The following is a 20,689-nucleotide window of genomic DNA, read 5'->3' on the forward strand; positions in this document are numbered from 1 at the left end:
GTGGTTTTTGTACCAAGGGCACACAAGCACAATAAGCCTTCTCCAGGACTGAAGAGCAAAGAATCCTGAGAGATGGGAGCCAGATTACAAATAACCAAAAGTCAGTTGATAGAAACTGGTCATGTGTTTTGGGGGGAATTTTTTTGGACTACAGATAAAAGGTCTTGCCACTATGATAAGAAAAATATCCTTTTGTCTTATGAGCCCCCAGTTGTGGGAAGAAAGCCGAGTGGTGCCATACCAGCACGTGGGCAGAAAGAAGCGGGGGGGGGCTGGGAGAGGGGGAGAGGAGAGCTAGTAAAATTCCTACCAGAAAACAGAAAATGAGATTAAAGGAGACATTTTGGCCATGAGGCCTTCTTTCGGCTGGAGAAGGCCTCAAAGCCAAAGTGTCTCTTCTAATCCTATTTTCTATTTCGAGAGTGCATTTTAATAACCCCTTTGTATATGGTACAATGACTTTAGCAAGTCCTATTTTAAGCAGATTTTCCACACTAGAAAGCAAAATGGGTTAAAATAATTGTACCGTACACCTCGCACGCGCGACACTTTGTTTAATCCGGTGTCAGACACTGGGGCTGCACAATACGGTACAAGGTCCATGTATAAAAGCGCTTTTCAGGACAAGCAGCCCAAGGGACGGTATGGGAGAAACCAGCCTGAGGAGCACAGCTTTCCGACCTCGCTTTCCAACCTGGATGGGCACTTGGCTGATGTCACCAGGTCCCAAAATTCCTCCTGCTTTGGGCAAAACACCGGCACCAGCCACTTCCCACCGGGGTTTGGAGATGGATACTAGGAGGGTGCGGGAGAGGAGAGTCGGCACAAGCGTGCCCGGCCCCAAGGGAGAGCTGACCTGCAGCTCCACGGCGGTGTCCCCACAGCCACCGACTCACCGGCCAAGCTCCCCTTGATAATTCACCTCTTTGCAAAAGCCTGCACATGGATGATGTTTTCTTCACCTCCACGGACACAAAAACCCCCATGAAATCGTACGTCTAGAGTGCAAAGTTAAAAGTTTCTCTTGCGTGCACAAACCCCAGCTTTATCTGAATATAAAAGGTGAAACCCCGTTCTCAAGAAGCACGTGTGAAGAACCAAAGGGAGTGCCACCCGTGCTGGGCAGCCCGTGTCTCTCTCTCCCAGCCGTGGTCACGGCATGGGAGCCGGAGCTCCTCCATCAGCAAAGCTGGCTCTCCACCTCCCTGCACGCTTATGGTGCTAGGTAAGAACGGCAGCCGCGGACCAGGGGATGCGGGGACAGGACCGCTGGTGGCAATGACCGACTCAGGCCTGCAGGGAACCCAAGTCCCCCAAAGCAGCCACGCTTAGTCCAGTTCTCCACCACGGGCATGAGTCCTCCTCCGGATGGTACCCAGGGTCCCAGTGAAGCCAGGGGGGACGCTTTAGCAAAGAAAAGCCGAGACGAAACATCAAAATGATGTCATGTGTTGTGATGCTCGTGCACGTATGGAGTCTACCAAGAAGGCTGCTACAGCACCCGAAGCTAGAAGCCCAGCGCAGCCCGGCACTCCTGCGACAGCCCCGGCACCTCCCTCACCCTCGTCTTACCAGCCTAAGGGGGAAAGTCCTTCAACATCCACCCACTGCCCAAGAAGAAAAGCAGAACGGCTTTACATTGAAGTGAATGTAAATGAACAAGAAGTAAAAATGAGTGTCTGACCATCACCTTGCTGCATGGACAGAAAATTTTTGACCTCCGACCAGGTCAATGTTTTGGCAGATCCGGGCTTTGGCTCCCAGCAAACCTGAAGCGAGCAATGAAATGAATGCTCCCAACAGTGCCGCAGTGGTGTGAGCACTGCGGGCGAGACCTGGCCACAGAAAGAAATATGAATGCAAGAAACCCCAAAATAAAAAAGCAGGGAAGCCCCTGGGGAAGTAGAGCTGGAAGCAGAGAGAGCATTAGCTGGGGAGCTGCCGTGGGCAGAGGGGACGGCAGCCCAGCACGGACGGGGTTGGCAGGTAAAGTCACGGGCAAGAGGTACCTCAAGCAGGAGCACGAGTCCTGCAATCCCACGTAAAAGGCAAGATCAAGCTGGTTTCTGCTCACTGAAGTTGTATGGTGAGGTCCCCACTTAACGATGTTGCAGAATATCACAAATATGAAATCACAGATATAAAACTGCAAATAGCAACTGACGGAAGGTGAACAGAGGAGCACACGTAACGGCACGTGGTACGGCACCGAACACGAGGGAAGGGCAAGGCTGCTGCAAGGACTACAGATCTACGATGATGAAAACAGAACCAAACCAACGGAAACAAATTCAAGTTAGCAGCGAAACTCCTAAAACAAGGAATATGCGGTAGAAAAAAACCACTTTTGATCTCTCTATGCAGCACCAGCCAGCAGTACCCAACCTCTAGGCAGCATGCAGAAGACCACTAGTCAAAATGAACGAAGGAGAAGGTCCCAGCACGGTAGCCAGACGCTACCAAGCACCCAGCAGCTCCCTGTGCCCCCGCAGCAAGACATGCTCCTCGGATGAAGCCCGCTGGCTACACCTGGGTGGCAAAGGCAGCAGAGTCCGAGCAGCTTTACCTCCGGCACACGCAACGGGGCCGCGGCAAGAGGCGGCATCGGCTGCGGCTCTTCCCCCAGCCATCCCTCAGTAGGGTGGTGAACGCGGGAACCTAAAACCCTCCGCAGGTGAAACGTCAACTTGGATATACAGGGGACAACACCAAAAGGTCTCAACACCACTGCGTGCGTTGCAGAAAAACCCCTATCTTTTCATTATTATAATGGTAGGTTAAGTACAACTGAAATTTTTCTGCATCTCAGTGGCACTATGAGGTAGCCAATGCTCATGGCCAATGGAATAAAATAAAGCAGGTGAGAAATACAAAAATCTATGTACCATGAAATATCTCTAAGAGACTTGTTTAGTGAAATTAACTAGTAGTTTAATAGAAAAAAAGCTTGATGTATGAGAGTGCTCCAATTTCTTCATAGAAATTAACATTTCAATCCTGTTTTTATCTAGAAGTCATTAAACTGTGCAACATGAATTATTGGAACTGTAGCAGAGAATTAACTCTATTCATCAAGTAAGTCCAAACAGTTTAGAGTGCATCTGTAATGAAAAAATAGCTCCACATTTCTATCTCTTCTCATTAAAGTAAACCAGTTTTCCCTCTCTCAGTATATAAAACTGTCTTCTCCTCATGTAATTTATATTACCATAAGCCAGCTCACATTCTAAACTATTACACGCCTCCAATTAATTTTTGCAGCTTTTGCCTGAAAATTTAATGAGATAGTAGTGTATGAACCTGCTGACTCCAGATTACGTGTGTGCTTCCAATATTAATGTTGGCATAATAAAATAATCTGATACATACTTGATGAGAGCTTTTCACTATTGTGAGAGTAGTTAAGGCAGTATGTAAACGAATTCCACTGATATTCTTCCTCCTCCCACCATGTTTGGAATAAAAAATACCCCAAAACCCAGCAAAACTTATCAGTCTGAAACTGAGGAGTCCCTAAGCGCTCACAAGACAGGTCGTATCACCAATGCTTCCCCAGATGTTTTACATCAGCTGTTTATTACTCACCTATTAACATTTATTTTAAGGCTATAGCCATTTCGAAACACTTTTATTTTTGAATGCTGAAGGAGAGGGACACGTTGGGATTTACTTCTCCCGAAAAGGAAGGGCACATTTTAAATACCTCTCGATGCCACCCCGTTGGTTTGAGGAGCGGACGTGCGAGTCAGAGCACCCTCCGTCCTGCCTCCGAGCACAGGAGCATCCCTCGCATGCCCAAACCGCCCCGCAGCAAATCCCCCCTCGCCGCCCGAACGCTCGCAAAGATCGAGAAATGAAGAGTTTGCAGTTGTGCTGGGAAGCCGAGATGGGTTTAGAGTCCCAAGTGTTTCCGCGGATTGCTTTCTCTTTGCAGCTCATATTATGGGGATAACTCTTATCTAGTTTTGCGAACTGTTCTCCAGCACATTAGACAAATAACCTTTTCTTCAGAAGGACACATTCTTTGAGACTAAAATTAAAGGGAAAAAAATTACAATATTGCTTTCCATTGCGACTTCAATTTTACGACTGCATATTGTGCGTAATATGATTTTAATATCTATGTGCCTGAGAGAAAAATTGGCAAATGCGATGCTCTCAGTGATCAAATAATTTTATACATAGACTTAAAAATACACATTTGGCATTATTTGGTGCAGCCCTGAATTTATATTTACAGGAAACTATAAGCTGCTTGTGGTAAATCACACAGCCCCTGAAAACACGTATTTTGCACCAAACTCAGAAATGTGGAGAAGCCGTGCCCAGGGAGCCGGCTCAGCCCAGAGAGGCAGCAGAGTTGGGAGCCCAGTGGCTTTTAAACTCAATCCCATTGCGGACCGGTACCCTCACAGGACCACAGGAATAATCATCATTACCTATCCCAATTAACCCATCCCCTTACTCCATTAAACACCCACATTATCTATGGGTTACAAACAAAGGAAAGAAACACCGGTGGATGGACGCAGGGAGAAATTCAGGCTCCGGGAGATTCCGGTCTGGGACGCGGCCACAGCACTTCATCAGCCAAGTCAAAATGTTCGAGCACTTGTCGGGAGAAGAGGCATCACACCTCGATGTGATGCTGAGATGCGCGGAGCCCCGAAACTCAGGTCTCTCTGAGATAGGAGGAACAAACCAGTCTGATAAAAGACTGGGAGAAGGGATGGACGGAGGTGGATGGCAGGAGAAATAATATACGGCAAGTGTGGAGGCCAACGACTGCACACTTTAACGGCTCCCAGTGGCTTCAAATCAATTTACATTTAAAATAAATGAATTAAATCTGATAATCTCTGATACCACTCAACCTATTTGCTCCAGGGCACTGAAATTCAAATATTCTTGAGTTCTGAAAATAGGCTTTCACTCATACGACATACCAATGAAGACAAAGAGTACCAACACCAAACGTAACCTCCCTGGTTTTTACACAATCAATGGCAAAATCACTTCCATGGTGTTCAAAGCATTTTGCAACTACGACTTTTGCCCCTTGCAGTCAATCTCCAGCATTTCTAAGGTAGTTATAAAAAAAAAAATTCTGGTTTTCATTCCAAAAACCCACATCCATCTGGATGACACCAAGCGAACAGAACAAGGGGCACCCACCCCAACACCCCCCACGCATGGGAGAGCCCCTCAACCTGCACCCCACTGCCACGCCGGATGGGTCCGCACCAGAAACCAGATTATCGCATTGATCTTGGCTAAAAATAATCTTTCTGGTTTAGCAGGCAGTTCTTTTCAACTGAGAGCTGATTTTCAGCACGGTTATGCTGATACGATCACGGTGCTGGGAACCAGCCGTCCGGCATGAGGGACGCAGAAGCCTGTAACACACACGTGGCGATGCACGCAGATACACACACTTAGAGCCCTAAGATCACACTAGGCTCTCTTTTGAGGATGAGATGACCTTTTCTTTCACAGATTTTCAAAAATTGACCTTGCGCTTTTTTTTTATACGTGCATGCCCTTACACCTAACAACTGCTTGTACCTTTGCATGTCAAAAGAAACATGTAATTAAATTAAGAGATGCACGCATTCTTCCCTTTCTCCTGTCTCTTCTCCTTGAACGCCATGCCAGATAGCAAATCAAAATCTGCATTTAAATAGAATATTTTTAATGTATGAAAGTGGGCGGCCTGAGGGTAAAGAGGTATTGCATTCACTCACCATATGCACAAAATTGCATTTAAAATGTGATACTACGTTTTAAAAATTTATTGAATATTTTTGTCATTCTAGTACCTTTGTTTTATTATAACAAAATCTTCAGCTCCACAGAGGTTTCTATATCAAAGCATGCTAATAAAAACAATGTGATATTACATCATTTTATCAATTTAATCTCGAGAAAAGGATGATATTCAATCACATCTCATAAGTCACTATCTCTGGTAATTCCGGCCATTATTCAGTGCGAAATTCAAGCAGTCTGAATTCATTAACATAGGGTTGCTACAAATCTGCATTTTTTAGACTTTGTCAGAAAACGCAGCAGCCCAAACTCAGTGACCTGAATCTAACAGCCTTTCAGCCGAAACGGCCTCGCTCCCCAACCCCAGCTCCCTTCCTGCGCCGGGACAAAGCCGCGCTGCCGCCGACCAGGTCACGGCCGCGAAGCCTGAGCCGGCATGGGCTTCGGCAAACGCTCCCCACCGAGCTCCCGGCGCGGCATCCCCACGCCAGTGGGGACATCGCAGGTACACGATGCTCCCCAGCTCGGAGCGGGGCTCCGGAGGTGGCACCCACGGAAACGAGCCCCCACGCTCCCCGCAGAGCGAGGAGGTCTCCCGCGAGCAGCCGAGGAGCGAGAACGTGCTAGCACGGAGTGACATATGTTAGGAACGAAGTGTCACATCGCATCGGACAGGCCGTGGGGTGACGGGGACCAAGCGGTTTTGACGCCGCGTTATCAGGTCAGCACCTTCGGAAGAAGGGGGAAAAAAAAAAAAAAAAATTAAAAAATGGTGGATTTTGAAATAACTGCAGCGAGAGGCTGCGAAAACCATAGGGAGGTTCACGGGCATGGTGGAGACCCAACCCTGCGGCGCAGAAGCCGACGGCAAAACCCTGCCAAACTCATCAGGGGCAAAATCCAGCCATAATTTAGCAAAGCCCTCTGGCTTAATGATACTCAGTATGTCACTCTGCCGCAGGTTTCTGTATCCCATCCACCTCCCAGCTGAGAGGCCCTTCATCCTTCATTGCCTGCACAGCCCTTCTGCTGGCCACCCAGCAGCTTTTTGGCCCGGCCAGAAGCAGCCTCCCACCTAAACGCTCCCAAGCCCAGTACCATGAGACGTCCCAAACGAGAACACACTCTCTTCTGAGTATTTTCCATTTATCTCATCTGCAAAAGCAGGATGAAAATAACAAGTTATTTTAATTAGAGCATTTTTTGCTGACCGATGACCTAACTTCTTCACTGTACAGGCAATCTGAGAAAAGTTAATATCATAGGGCCTGTGCTTATCGCTGTACAAAGTGTACAGTCGCTGTACAGAAACGGCACCCCGGCAAATTTCAGTGGCGTTGGTCCTGGTTACCAGGGAATATCTCATCCATGCTATCACATTTCTCAATACCTGTAAAAACAGCAGTAACACAAACTCCGTAGCTCAGGTGGGATGGTGGGTTTAAGAAACCCAAGTGCTAGCCACATAGAGATTACAGCGCTGTGACCCAGAGGCACCATGAACAGACTACAGATATATTGGCAGGCCCTACCCTACTCTCACCGAAGCCTGTACCATTAAAAACCACTTTGGTTGGGTGAATTTACACTATCTTCCCAATAAAAAAAAGATATTTCAGCATGATTGTATCTACCGTGGAGCTTCTGCTACTGAAAAAAGGCTGAAGGGAAATCAACTGCACCCTAGCGAACGTTTCTGTATCAGCATCAGTTTCTAGAGATTTGGGTTATTCTACCCAGTTCTCACTTCAAACAGACGTTCTCTTCCATTTTCTTGATCCTTCAGCAGATACCAGTAAAACATCCACCATCGCTGACAGCTACACTATAATACCTGAATGCAAGTTAGATCTGTAGTCCCCAAGACCGTGCCTAACAGAAAAACATCTCCTAAGCGAGCAGCTTAAGCCCATAGAGCAGTAAAACCCCATCAACATTCACCACCGACGGACTCCTTGTTTTTTTAAAAAAATATTATAGTGCATTTATAGTCACGCAGACATGAATCTGCAGTAAAACTCCGAGCCTAGAAAGGTGAAAGCTATTATTTGAGATAGCAGATGAGGCTGTTGCAATCCCAGAATAAAATGGTAATGTGCTGTTGGTAGCGAGCGGTACATTGTTTTAATGTGTTATGATATTTATAAATATATGAAGTTTAAATAATCAGATGACAGAGAGTTCCTTTTCATCTCCTGAATGTTTATTATTCTTCACACATTAGCACTTTTTCCCCCAAATGTTATATCTTCTGCCATTTATAATTAATTTTAACAGCTTCTGCAACTTATCCCACAGGTTGTTGCTGTTTCTTTTAAACAGCGTGCTGCTGAGAAATTGATTTGTTTGCTCCGTATGCCTACAGAAATCACATTATGAAATATGCATAAATGTCATTTCTTGGGCTGCTTCTGAGGATTAGCAGAGAAGAAAAGCTTGCTAAGGAAAAGGAAGAGACAAACAACAACAAAGCCCGACTTAACACTTAAACTCAGCCACATCCATGGCCAAACGTCGCTCCCTTGCTGCCCCAGTCTGCTCCAGTACAGGAGCGGGAAGAGCCGGCAGAGATCCCAGTGCCGCGGGAATTGCCTCCTCTCCCAGTTGGCCACGACCACCTCGCCGAGAGGGACCGAGGACCGAGGCTTGCTGCAACCCCCAGCAATGCTGGGGCGGGAGGGCAGGGCGAGAATCGCTCTCCCTCTGGTCCCAAACCTCAGAAATCAGATCTCTGCAGTTCTGCAAAGGTAGCAGCGAATCACCAGCCGTAGCAATCTCTCATTAACGTCGACCCACTCCTCATCTGACTGCTCCCACTTCCACCGATACGGGAACCCCAACCGATTACACTTCATTTACTGTTTTGACAGCATCGTTATATGTACGCATTATTTACAAATTTTTCCAGCAGTCATCATTTCCTACAGATGTGTGGATTACTTATTTTATCAGAGCAGATTCTATCACCAGCCCTTTCCCACACACAGCTGGTGAGCAGGTCCTGCCGGTCTCTCCCTTCCAGCCAAAGTAACCACAGCTTAAAATCCCCATCATCCGCGGGGTTAGCACGGAGCTCACAGATGGCATCCGAGATGGTCAGGCTTGCAAGAAGAGCTTTATTCCCCCCCAAAAAGGCATCACAATCGTGCAGCCCAATATATGCTGCGATCCTGGACCAACAAAACATAGCACTGTACACAGCTTCAGGAAAACCAAAGTTTTCCTTAAAGGTTGGACGCTGCTCGCCGGGAAGGTCCAGGACCCTTCTCCCATCCCGCCTGGCAGAGGCAGCTGCAGCCCCTACATACGCTGTATGGATGCGATGGCAGCCCGAGTTGGAAGGCGTCTTTCCCATGCTATCTCCTACTGCAAAACATATTGAATGACAAGTTCTGAAATGCAAACCAGATATTTTTCTCGGAGACTTCGTTAGACACATCACTCTCCTATATTATTACAGAGAGCTGTCAAAACAGCCTAGTGGGAAAGCTCTTCCCCAGACATGCAGAAGTATAAATTGTCATAGTATAAAGTAAATTCCATTAACAGCTACATAGTCATTATTCTGCATAATAAAAGTAAAGGCTCTTTGCTTGTGATCTATGTATTTACGACCATCGAACCAACAAGCACTTTCTCTTTTCTGATGCCTTTGTTAAAATTACAAGATAATTGGTTGCTGTTGCAGATATTAATGTCTGATAACAAAGTGCCTAAGGCAGGAAAGCTGAAGTGGTGGTGAAACAGCACTACTGACAAAGCTCTAACTCCTGTTCTCCACGGATTAACCAAACCAGCTCAAAGAAAATAATCATTTTTAATTTGTATCATCGCAGACATTATTTGAATGAAGCACATCGGAAATTCTAGCCAACAATTATTTTTTTAAAATGATTTCTTTTTATTCTGGGTATCAAAAAAAACCCCCACAAGATAATTCAAGAACTTTTCAGCATAAGGTCCTGAGGGATATCAAAGGACCAGTGACAAGGCCTAAGATAACCTGGGTACTTCTTTGCTCCAGAAACAAATGTATTCCTACCCTTAAGGTTTAAAAAAAGAGAGTGATTTTGAAATAACATGAATTCTTCAATAATTAGTTGCCAATGCATTGCAAAAAATGATACACACAAATACTCTGCTCTCCCCAAGTTTACACACAGTTGTGTTTATGAATAAAATTGCAGCTTAAAGTCTCAACCGTGATGAGCAATTCGGAAACTCACTGTTCATAAATATCATGCCAATTGAAGCAAGCTGGTTTGGGGATATTGTATATTATTTATTACAATTCAGTCTGTCATGGAATTAAGCACATTGAGCCAATTTCAATACGAGCATTGGGGGAAGGAGAGATTACATTCAAATTAATAAAGTTGCTTTTAAAGCAAAACAATGTCATCTGGTAGTTTTTTCATAAACTGGCCCACTGACGGGAAAAAAATTAATCTGCAATTATCTACCCTGCACCTTCTCAGTCCCGTCCCCCCACCCCCTTGTCATCCCCCTGGGTGAGAAATTTGGGGCATTCCTTGCATCTCCTCTGGGAGACTTGATGGCAAGCGTTCAAAAGCTCAAGGATAGCAAGTTCCCAAGATGCAAGTAAGAAAACAGACACAAACATCTGTATCTGCCATTACAAAGGATTCCTCGCTATGGTCGTTCACTTAGTTTTTTAATTATTCTTCTGTGATGGACATGATACCATTAATTTAATTTCAACTTGCATTTCCTATTAGTATAATCTACCGAGTTATCTCTATAGCACTAGCAAAATCACTTTATGGTAGAACTATATCACTTCAGAGTTAATTACATGTATTTTGGTTTTGATAAATGAAAATAGGGGACATGATTAATTGAAGGACAATCAATATGATCCAGCTATTAGACAGCTTGATGAGGTATCCAGAGTATGCATATAATCTATAGTAATCAGCTAATTGAAGACTGCGGACTAAAAAGATTTTAGGAAATCCCGGCTTCAAATTGAAAAATATCCCAATAAAACGGATGAAGGAAAAATGTTCACAAAACCTATGAAGGTTTAAGGCCCATTTCTATTTTGGTTGGTTTTGAACAAAAATTTTGCTTCACTGGCTTAAAAAGCCGTTTACTGTGATAAAACACTGAAAGCAAAATGAATTTGGCAAGTGAATCCTGAAGTGCGTTTCTTATTTACATCCACCTAAACTCCTTGAATTGTATTTTTCTAATGCCTTACGATTTTTGGAGCTGCCAGAGATTGTTAAATAGTTTCATTAAAAACACTCTATTTGTCTCGGTTTAGTTGTACACCACATCAAATTAAACAGTCAAATAGTTGAACAAATGGACTTTTTCCATCTCTTTTGACTTGAAACCAACTGTGCAAAAAGCCACATACCAATGTCCGTTAGGCTTGTGTTTCCAAAGAAGAGCCTGAGAAGCGAGAAAATAATCAATAGATGCAAAGCCGGGGTGTTACACATGTTTAGAAAAAATATGGAAGTGGCAAGCGCAATCCGTAAGCCCACGGTATGTAAGTACGATTAGCATAAATGCTGACAACTGTTAATCTACTGTAACCCTGATTAATGGCTCCAGTTGTCCATTAATACTAGGCATTTTAACTTACTACTAAAATTGATTAGTCAGTTAAGAATTCAATCCTAATGTTCAATAAAATTGCACTTTCTCTGCAAATGCAATATGAAATGAGGTGATGCATTTAGCAGCACTCACATACATTAGGAGGGTGCAGCGTGAAGAGGAGAAGCGCGGTGCCGTTCCCAGCTGGCACGGGCAGTGCGTCCGTCTCCATCCTCCCTACAGCCCTCCTAAATTTGAGCGAGAGGCGGAGATACCCTTTGAGTTCGGACAGGCTGGGAAAACCCACCTGGGCAGGGATGGTCCACCCCGGCCCGAGTGGTCTTCGTTCAACAGATGGGTCTGGTGTAATCTTACCAACTACTCCTCTGCCCCGTAAATGCCAACCTGCATTTTTGTCCCTTTTTGCAATCCGTAACTTCCATTATTATTATCATCGTTATTTTCCTACCCTGCTTTCCTTCGCAGCACTAGCCACAGTCCAGCGTGTACAGAAAGGACTAGCCGAACACCGAGGGGAAAGTGTCAGCTTGCTACAACACTCTTTTTTCCTAAAATGTAATGCAAGGGTACAGTATTTCACACAACATTACAGCGGCGCTGCGCAGTCTGCAACACCATCGCTACAGAGCTCTCCCAGCTCCTTCTGCAAACCTTTCCTTCCAGGGGGTCCTTTACCACAGATACTTGAAATACTTGAAGCAAGAATTTTGCACCCAAATATCAGGTCTCGGGCTGCACCTCGAGCCTGGCAGCTATCGGGGATGCTGAAGAAGGAAATCGAGGCGGCAGCATTAGTGCAGAAGAGATGAACACTCACTGCCAAAAGTGTCACGAGAGAATTACCTTTTAAAAGCTGTATTCCAGTTAACCTTAAACAAAACAGCTATTTTCTGAACAGGTAAAGCCAGGTAAGTAATTTTAGGGCAGTCTTTGCCAAAGGTCAGGTGTTTTGGAGCCAAAAGCATCAGACTACCTTTCCTGGAGTACCGGTAACACTAAAAATGACAGCTAAAAAATAATCCTGGAAGCAAGAGAAACAGAACGCTGTTAGCGCTGGCAGCAGCGACTCACCCCCCTGATCCAGAGGTCCCGGTTCCCTCTTTGCACGCGATTATGGAGCCGTATTACCAGAAAGGTTCTCCAAGCACATCCTCCTCCAGCATCCCTCTACAATCAGAACCCCCAAGAGATGGGAACAGTAATTTGGAGCACCCAGGGAGTGCAGAAGCCAAGCCTGGGATAAGATGCACGCAGATGCTGTTTCCAATTAACATCTTTTAAGTGCTGTTGAAAGCGGACTGAAGAGCTGCTGAGCTGACCAAGCCATGGTCCCGTTCCAGCAAGATTCAGCCGAAGTCTTCTGAAGTTAACTCTAGGGAGGTGGGAACAGCGTCAAGATCGCATTTAGGTGAATTTAGGATTTCTATCCATGGGGACTCCAAGGAAGTTCAAGTCCCGAAAACACTGGTGCCACGAGGGCTCCCATTAAGAGAAGGACTACGACCACCGTCATCTCCACTGAGAGCACCATGGCCAACCCCACGCGGGATCAGCACCACGCAGGCTGCAGCCCAGCTCTCCCACGGACCTGCTGCCTACCGGTTTGTCAGCGAACCAGCACCCACAAGAGGCTCAGGCTTTCCTAACTTACACGTATGGCCCCTATACGTGAGCCCATAACTGTTAGGGGCACTCTGAGTATTTTCAGACCCTGCCGCACCCTCCTGTACCCAGCCACGCGTCGGAGATGTCGGGAGTGCCAGCAGCCTCCGGAGAGGGTCCAGTGACTGGACACGCTGCTCGCTGTCCGCGTTACATTAAACATTTCAAAGGGCCAGCAAATCTTGTTAACATATAGCGGGGGTGGGAGGGAGGAAGAAAAATTGACAGGAAAATAGGAAACTCCAGCACAACAAAATATCTGGAAGCCACCAAGGACTTTGGTATAAACCCACAGCTGATTCGTAAGGACAACCCAGAACACAGTCCAGATTTTTTTATTATTTACCCGACCAGCAGCCTGGACAACAGCACTTCTGCAATGGCAGTACCCGAGGACATGATCTTATTTTTCAGTGATCTGCAAGGCCAGACGTTGTGGCTGGTGTCTTCCCTTCTCTGGTGCTGTGGGTCTTGATGCAGGAAGGTCCACCAGGGAACATCACGCCACCACAGCAAAAAGCCCAAGATTGGTTTTATTCTCATGCCAGGATCAACGGCCACACAACGTTTTAGATCCTCCTAACTAAACACTGCTTAATGCTACAGAGCCAGCCGAATTTTGACAATGAAATCTGAAGGGAGGGTGGGATGGCAGAGCCTGGAATGGGTGACGAAGGACCAGGATGGACCACAACAGGCAGCCAAGGGTGCCTGCACCCATCCCAGCCCGGGGGCTTCCTGGCTCCCGCTCGAATCCTCCAAATTTCATCTGTGCAACTGGGTTAATGGGAGCCCTCACCAGCACACCATCCTGTATTGCTGCAAGGGGACAGAAAGCTGCTGGTGGTCTCCACCTGCATATCCCACAAGTGTCATAATTATAGCAGCACCCAGCAATAATGCAATGCCCTCCTCTGCAAAGCCTTTTAATAACATTAATATCAGGCTAGCCTTTAAGTATTAACATATGGGGGAAATGCCTAATAGCTTAATATTATTGTGCGTCTGAAATAACACTCCGCAAGGCCTCTTATATCAAACATTAAACCTGCTTAAGAGAAGACGTTTGAGCAGAATCAATTATTTTGCAGTAATTCTTCATATTGAAAGAGGTATTTTGAAACCGGAAAGCATATGTTGTCACAGCAGAGCTATTTACGTATTTAAAAGCACATTTTGCATGGAAGTAAGTTACAGAAACAATAATACAAATGCAAAATTATCCTTTATTCAGCAAAACGCTTGAGAACTAATTCTTACCATGTTTGTAGATAGCCGTACTCACAACGTTACACTAAAGGTCCTATCAACACTTCATTATAAACTTCTCCCCTTATATTCAGGGAATTAGAAAAATCTTTGCCTAGAGGGGATTGTTTTCATAAACTCGGTGCACAAGGGTCTCAGTACAGGCAGGAATGTTTATGGAAAATCTGAGATTAGAACATTTCAAACTGGCTGCTTTCAAGCTGCACACATGTAAAGCTATAAATAGCAAGGAAAATGCACGTATAAAAAGTGAAGAAATTGTGCAAAACCCCCAAGTTCGTCAGTTGCAATGGAAAAATGAACATTTTTTCTATTTGACTAAAAATCTAATTTACTAACAAGCTATTCCATTTTGCCGTTAGATTGCTACAACTGTTATCTTCAGGATCTTTTAATAACAGCTCGTATTTACAGCCCTCAGTGGGGCTCTCCAGGCAGGATTTTTTTGAGCAGGGTGGGTTTAGCCTCCCAGTGACTTCCCCAGGAGCAAAGATGGGTCACTGCTCACAGCTTTGGGACACCACCTTGACATGCAAGCAGGAATTCAAATATAACCCCAGAATTTCAAAGCATCTAAAAACCAGTGAGACCCAGCTGCTGAAATAAGGCTCTGCAGCACCTTGCTGCAGAGGCAGAAGCACGGCTCTGTTTGCTTTTTTGCTACAACCACCGCAGCCGGAGCTTCCAGTCCAACAGCGTGGACCTGTGCCAGGAGAGCCTGGGCAGGAATACGACGACGCTGGACTTGACCCACCGCCTCCTAAAATCAGCAGAAATGGGCAGTAAGAGGGGATAACACCCAGAGGACACGCACATATGAGGAAACACACAGTGGGATGCTTTACTGCACAGACCGCTGGAAGGAAAGAGCATTAAAAGTTGCCAAAACAATTATGCTGGTGGAGCCAAGGGTCACGTCCCGCCACCGCAAGAAATCAAAGGCTGAAGTCTCAGAAAGGCAGCGGTAAGGCAGACAACGCTTCTGCTGGGGCAACGCACCCCTACCTACCCACTAACTCCCCGAGTACTAGTTCTTAAATAATACTTTAAATATACAATCATCTTGGAAATAGCGGCAGTGATCTACAAACTCACCGCTCCCGCGGCAGAGTTAGCAGCCCGGGTTTGGTGGGTGCTTCCTGACCTGTCTCGCCACAAGGTCAGACAGATTTGCCCCAGGTACCATCGTCACTACCCCTTCAATGGCAAACTTCGCACCGGCGTGGATGAGGAGCGCTCACAAACTCCGTACGTCAGCTGTGGCCACGGTGACCTCCAGCTGAGCAGCAACATCTGAGACCACAACAGCATGGTCCACACGAGACCATCACCTACAGCAAAAAGCTGAGCATTTCTACAGCTCCGAAAATGTTCACTCACAGTAACTAGAGAAACCACAAGCACAGCTTCAGCCAGTAGCGCATTTCAAGCACAAAACCCCTCTGGAAACCAAGATCTCCCTCTTTCCCACATCTCACAAGCCTTCGTAGTCCAGGCAATGAGACAAAATAAGCCTGGCTGTGGGAAAAGGTGAGCAAGAGGGATGCATTAGGTCATCAAGTCCATTCCCCCTGTCCCGCATGACTCTGCCCTACCATACATTTTCCACTGCTGTCTGGCATTACTTTAAACAACCTATACACAACTGGGCCCCCAACTGCTTCTCCTGGCCTGCTGGTTCCAGCAGACGTTTGTGGTTCAGTACCGCACTTCCATGAGCTCCACGCAGCTTGCACAGGAAAGGTGTCCACGGCCCGACGTCATGTCTCTGGGGAACAACCTCCGTCTCCGTTGGGAGATGTACGGGGCAGTTTAGATGCTGAGCCTGGAGAAACTGTTGAGCACTGCAACATGTCAAACTGCTGATAAAACTTGCACTGGCTTTGCTCTTGTTTTAGATGCCTTTGCCTTCAGCTATTTCATACTTTACAGGTTGCCTGCAAAATTTTTGCATGGCAGTAGCTAGACTCGGTGTTCATACTAGATTTCAGCTGTGTTGTTAAAGCATGTAAGCAGATGTGTAAAATATTCCGCGTTAGCAAAAATACTCATTGCTGCACATATTTGGTTGTTTTGCATCAAGTATAGCAACTGTAGGACATAACTCCTGACAGGGGGCAAAGACTATTGATGGTACGTAGCGGGTCAGCAAGAGCATAAAAGACAGCAATTAGGACTCATGGGTAAAATATATAAAGCAACATTTAAAATAATTTTGGCTGACTCAGCTGAGATGATCCTACGCCCTACAACATTAAGGCTTTGGCCAGTGTACAGTGTGGAACTGCAATCTCCTAAAATCTCGTTAGCCCAGCTGACTAACTGCAGTTTGCCTCCACTTTCTTCTAATTTTATATTTAAACTCTACAGCAGAGCACGTGCAGGGTGAAAACAAATTTTAAACATCATGCTTTGCTGAAATGTACTGCAAGTATATTTTCTTTTGGAAGAGGCAGGGCGGATTATTTTACTTAGAAAATGAAGTTCTCAGGATGTTAATATTTCAGGGCAACCTCTGCTTTTGCAGTTCAGAAGAAAGGGTACAGCGAGCGAAGGCAGCCGCCTGGATGTCGGTATTACAGGGTTCCTCAGAAAATCCTGCTGACACAGCTTCCTCTTCATCTTTGTCTCATATCAAGTTAGTAGTCAATGTGTTATTTTAACAGCATGACAACAACTATACAGAATGTCAAATAGTTACCTTTTATCTGGAATTTTATTCCTGCCATATATTTCAATGGAAATATACAACTTAATGTTGCAACATATTTCATACTGAAATGGGTAATAAAAAAAACTATAGACTGTGCATTTCCCCTAAAACATAAAGAAGGAATACACTGAAAATCTGTACTGTTTACTACTCTCTGTCTTCCAAAATCTCCACACCAAGCTACTGTGCTTGAACTGTAAATATTGCTGGGAATATTTTCAAGGGTTTTTTTAGAAATAAAATATAAATATAAAATATATCCCGAATCCAGAATGTTCTGCCCAGCCTAAGTTTCAGTTCCAGCCTGACATAAGGATGGAGATGGAGGGCAAACCCTTTTGACCACATTTTGACACCACTGCATGGGAACTCGGTGTCCTTCAGCGTGAATAAGGATCCTTTCAAATCCCAGAGAAGGATCAGGAAATTTTACATTAGCAAGTGCAGATCAAACCCCCTCTATTATCTCCTGTACTATTTCAAGATCAGGCCGATGCTGGAGGTACGCTGAGGGAGGAGGGCGCAGAAGACATTCAGGAGCTCCCTTTGGGGGCTCTAACAATGCATTTCTCCCCCCATTTGTCAAATCCAGTATTTTTAGCTACCTGCAAACTGCAAGTTCCTATGTATCTTCAGTCGGATACATTTTCCCTCCTAAGGAAACTGCAAACCAGGGAAGAAATATTCCCTGTCCTTTTCAATACACGACAGCTGGCTAATTACCTAAATTATAGCTTTGTCAATATTACTTCATTCACTCAACCCCTCTTTGCTGTTAGCAAAAAAAGAGCTGAAAGACCCAAACTCTTCCAGATCTTTGGGGTTATCCCAGAAAGTCTTCCTCTTCAAGGGAGGCCTGATGGTCATTGCTGCCACAGTCACCACGTCTACGTGGAGCACTCTCCAGGACTGCTCCAGGATGGGGGTCTTTGCATGCAACATCCCCCTTTAAGTTACTTTGGCTTGGCCATCTTCTACATGAATAAATACACACAAATATACCCGCTGGGAACATGAAGAGGACAGAGGAGTTTTAGAAGACTGTGAGAACATGACCTACCTTAGATGAAAGACTTCTGACGTTTTTTTCTGCTAGAGGATGGATTTACCTGAGGACGGTCAGGTTTTTGAGTTTTGTTCTCCAACATTCATGCTGACTCTGCTTGTTCTGCCCTTGCTGTGCATGTCTGTCTTCTCTGAAAGACTGAGGGTACCTCTGTCTAGCAAATAAATGATCAAGCTATGCCTTCTGATGTATCCCAAGCCTTCAGGTTGCCAGTAGTTTGGGTCTGCCCTCACCAGGATCTGCCCGGCAGTGGTGGTTAATTGCAGTTAACTCCAGTGCCATAACTTTTCCCCAATCAGTGAGCACTTAAACCAGAATTACTAATTGTAGTTATTGATGAGATTAAAAAACGGAAAAGGAAGGTATCACTAGAGTTTTCGAAACCAACACGTTTCTCCAAGGCCAGCACCTGAACAAGATGCTCCACTGTCAGCCCAGGACTCAGTAGAGGTGCCTGCAGGTCCTGCTCTTCCCTCCTTCAGAGGAGGCTTCCAGCAACACGACTACACTCTCTGCTGCTTCTTGGCTTTTAGAACCTGCACAACATCCTCCAGTCTGCCGGAGCTAACCCACAGTCTGCCTGGTCATCCTGAAACACGGATGCAAGACAACAGGTCATGGTCAAAGGTTTGCCGAGCCCTACTATATTTGTCCCTGGGGAGGTATGACCTAACAGTTCTGACCTTTTCTGGGACAAGCATGAGTTTAGCATCTGTATTTGCTCAGCAAATACATGAAGTTTGCAGACATCGAAATAGAAACAAGGCGAAATATCTGAATTCCCTGGTTTTGCTTTTTTGATGTCGATTCCTCTTCCGTTGCTTCCACTCTTAGCAAGAAAGCCCAAGCCCCTAGACACCCATCCATCTAGAGCTGGGTGACACCACCTGATGACACAAGTCCGCTTAAAGCAGGCTTTTGCTCTCAGGACTCACCCGGGATTACTGCCCAATCTCCTTTCTTGAAAAACAGCCCATCCTCAAAGGCAGCCACTGCTGGACTGCTGGCTTAGCTGCCTGCCGCTCCAGCCCGTGAGGTTTTGCTGCCGGAGGCAGAGACGAGCAGGTAGCTGCTCCGGTGAGCTTGTGCACAGCAGCATAGAAAGGCTGACAACCCTGCCAGGAGCCAAAGCTCCTTATTTTCTGGAGATCTGCTGGGCTGTTTCAGATATCTGCCCTTGATGCATACGCCATGAAAGCTGGAGTCCAGAGCACCAAATCCAACCGCTTTTCCTCTCCCCTAGGAGAGGTTTCACGGTTTTGGCCCAGCAGCTTCATGACTTCGATGGGTTCACCACAAAATGACCGCCCAAGAGGATACAAGCTGATGGTCAACAGCCCTCACCCTCTGCGATGATGCAGATGAGCAACAAGCTTGGTGTGCAACCACGGTGCCACAAGCCCAGGGCATCCCGAGAGGTCCTCCACCACCTCCCACTCCTCCGTGGGAGTTGCACCATTCATCCCGGCAAGACCCGGCCAACTCCTTGGCTCTGCTGATGGGAGCAGCATGGCAGCCTGAGGCGAAACACAAATACCTGGAAGTGGGGAGATTCAACAGTAAGCCCATAGCTGTTTTGGAAGAATCGGAAAAATTGTTGAGCAGTGATTTATTCGAGAGATTCAGCAGTTCACCAACTTTGTGAAGCTTTGGAGATGGTAAAAATGTAACAAGTGAGCCTCTTGCATGAATAAAAAATTACATTTTACATAAATTAAATATATAATTTGATTAAACATGTTTATGTCTTTGCAGTGACATTTAGAATAGGAAGTATTCATTTTCTGTTTTGAAAGGAAAAAACTCTCTCAAATGTAATTTGAAGCTGTCAAACCAATCTTCTTTACAGATCTTTTAAATGTCACATACCTTCGAAAGGGGATGGCAGAATCCTTTTAAATATGCAATTGCAAACAGTCCAAGCAAAATCAAGAATTTATTAAAATATGCTACTGACATTTATACTGATTAAGTATAGCCCTTTCCTCACTCCCTTTCGATAGACTCCCCTACAAAAGATGTGTCACAACAGCTCCTATTAACGCCGGCCTCGCTGTAATTCCCCAACACACAACCAGCCCTTCCCAACCAGCAAAATCCAGCTGCCGGAGAAGAACCTGCCTCTTGTTTTCTACGGGGACTAGCATGAATTTGTGGTTGCTTTACATGAAGAAATGTACTTTTTGATGATTTCTTACCAGCATGCCTGAAATTTATAACCAAAAATATTAACTGCACTTACTTTAAATCAAGTGCAGCACTATACCTAATGGCTTTAAATGGAAGAGTGTATTAATCATAAGCATAAAGAAAACCTACTGCAACTCATTTCAGACAACGTTATGCTAGCAACCTGTATGGGGTTTTTTATAATCACAATATCTATCCTTAGATTATTCTTTATTCTCCCCAATTAGAATGCATTTCTGGATTTCTTTCCCCTTTCCCTTTTCTTTTAAGGAACAGAGAACGGGGACAGAGGAAAATCCTCTCAGCTACCAGTAAACAGTCAAGAGCAGCAACGATGGTAGATCCTGTTCTCACTCGCTTCCCACTGACACACTGGACGTTTTGGGGTCATTTTATTTTTTTTAGAAGACAAAGAATTTAATTATTAT

This window comes from Accipiter gentilis, chromosome 9, assembly GCF_929443795.1.
Source record: "Accipiter gentilis chromosome 9, bAccGen1.1, whole genome shotgun sequence".
Classification (NCBI taxonomy): Eukaryota; Metazoa; Chordata; class Aves; order Accipitriformes; family Accipitridae; genus Astur; species Astur gentilis.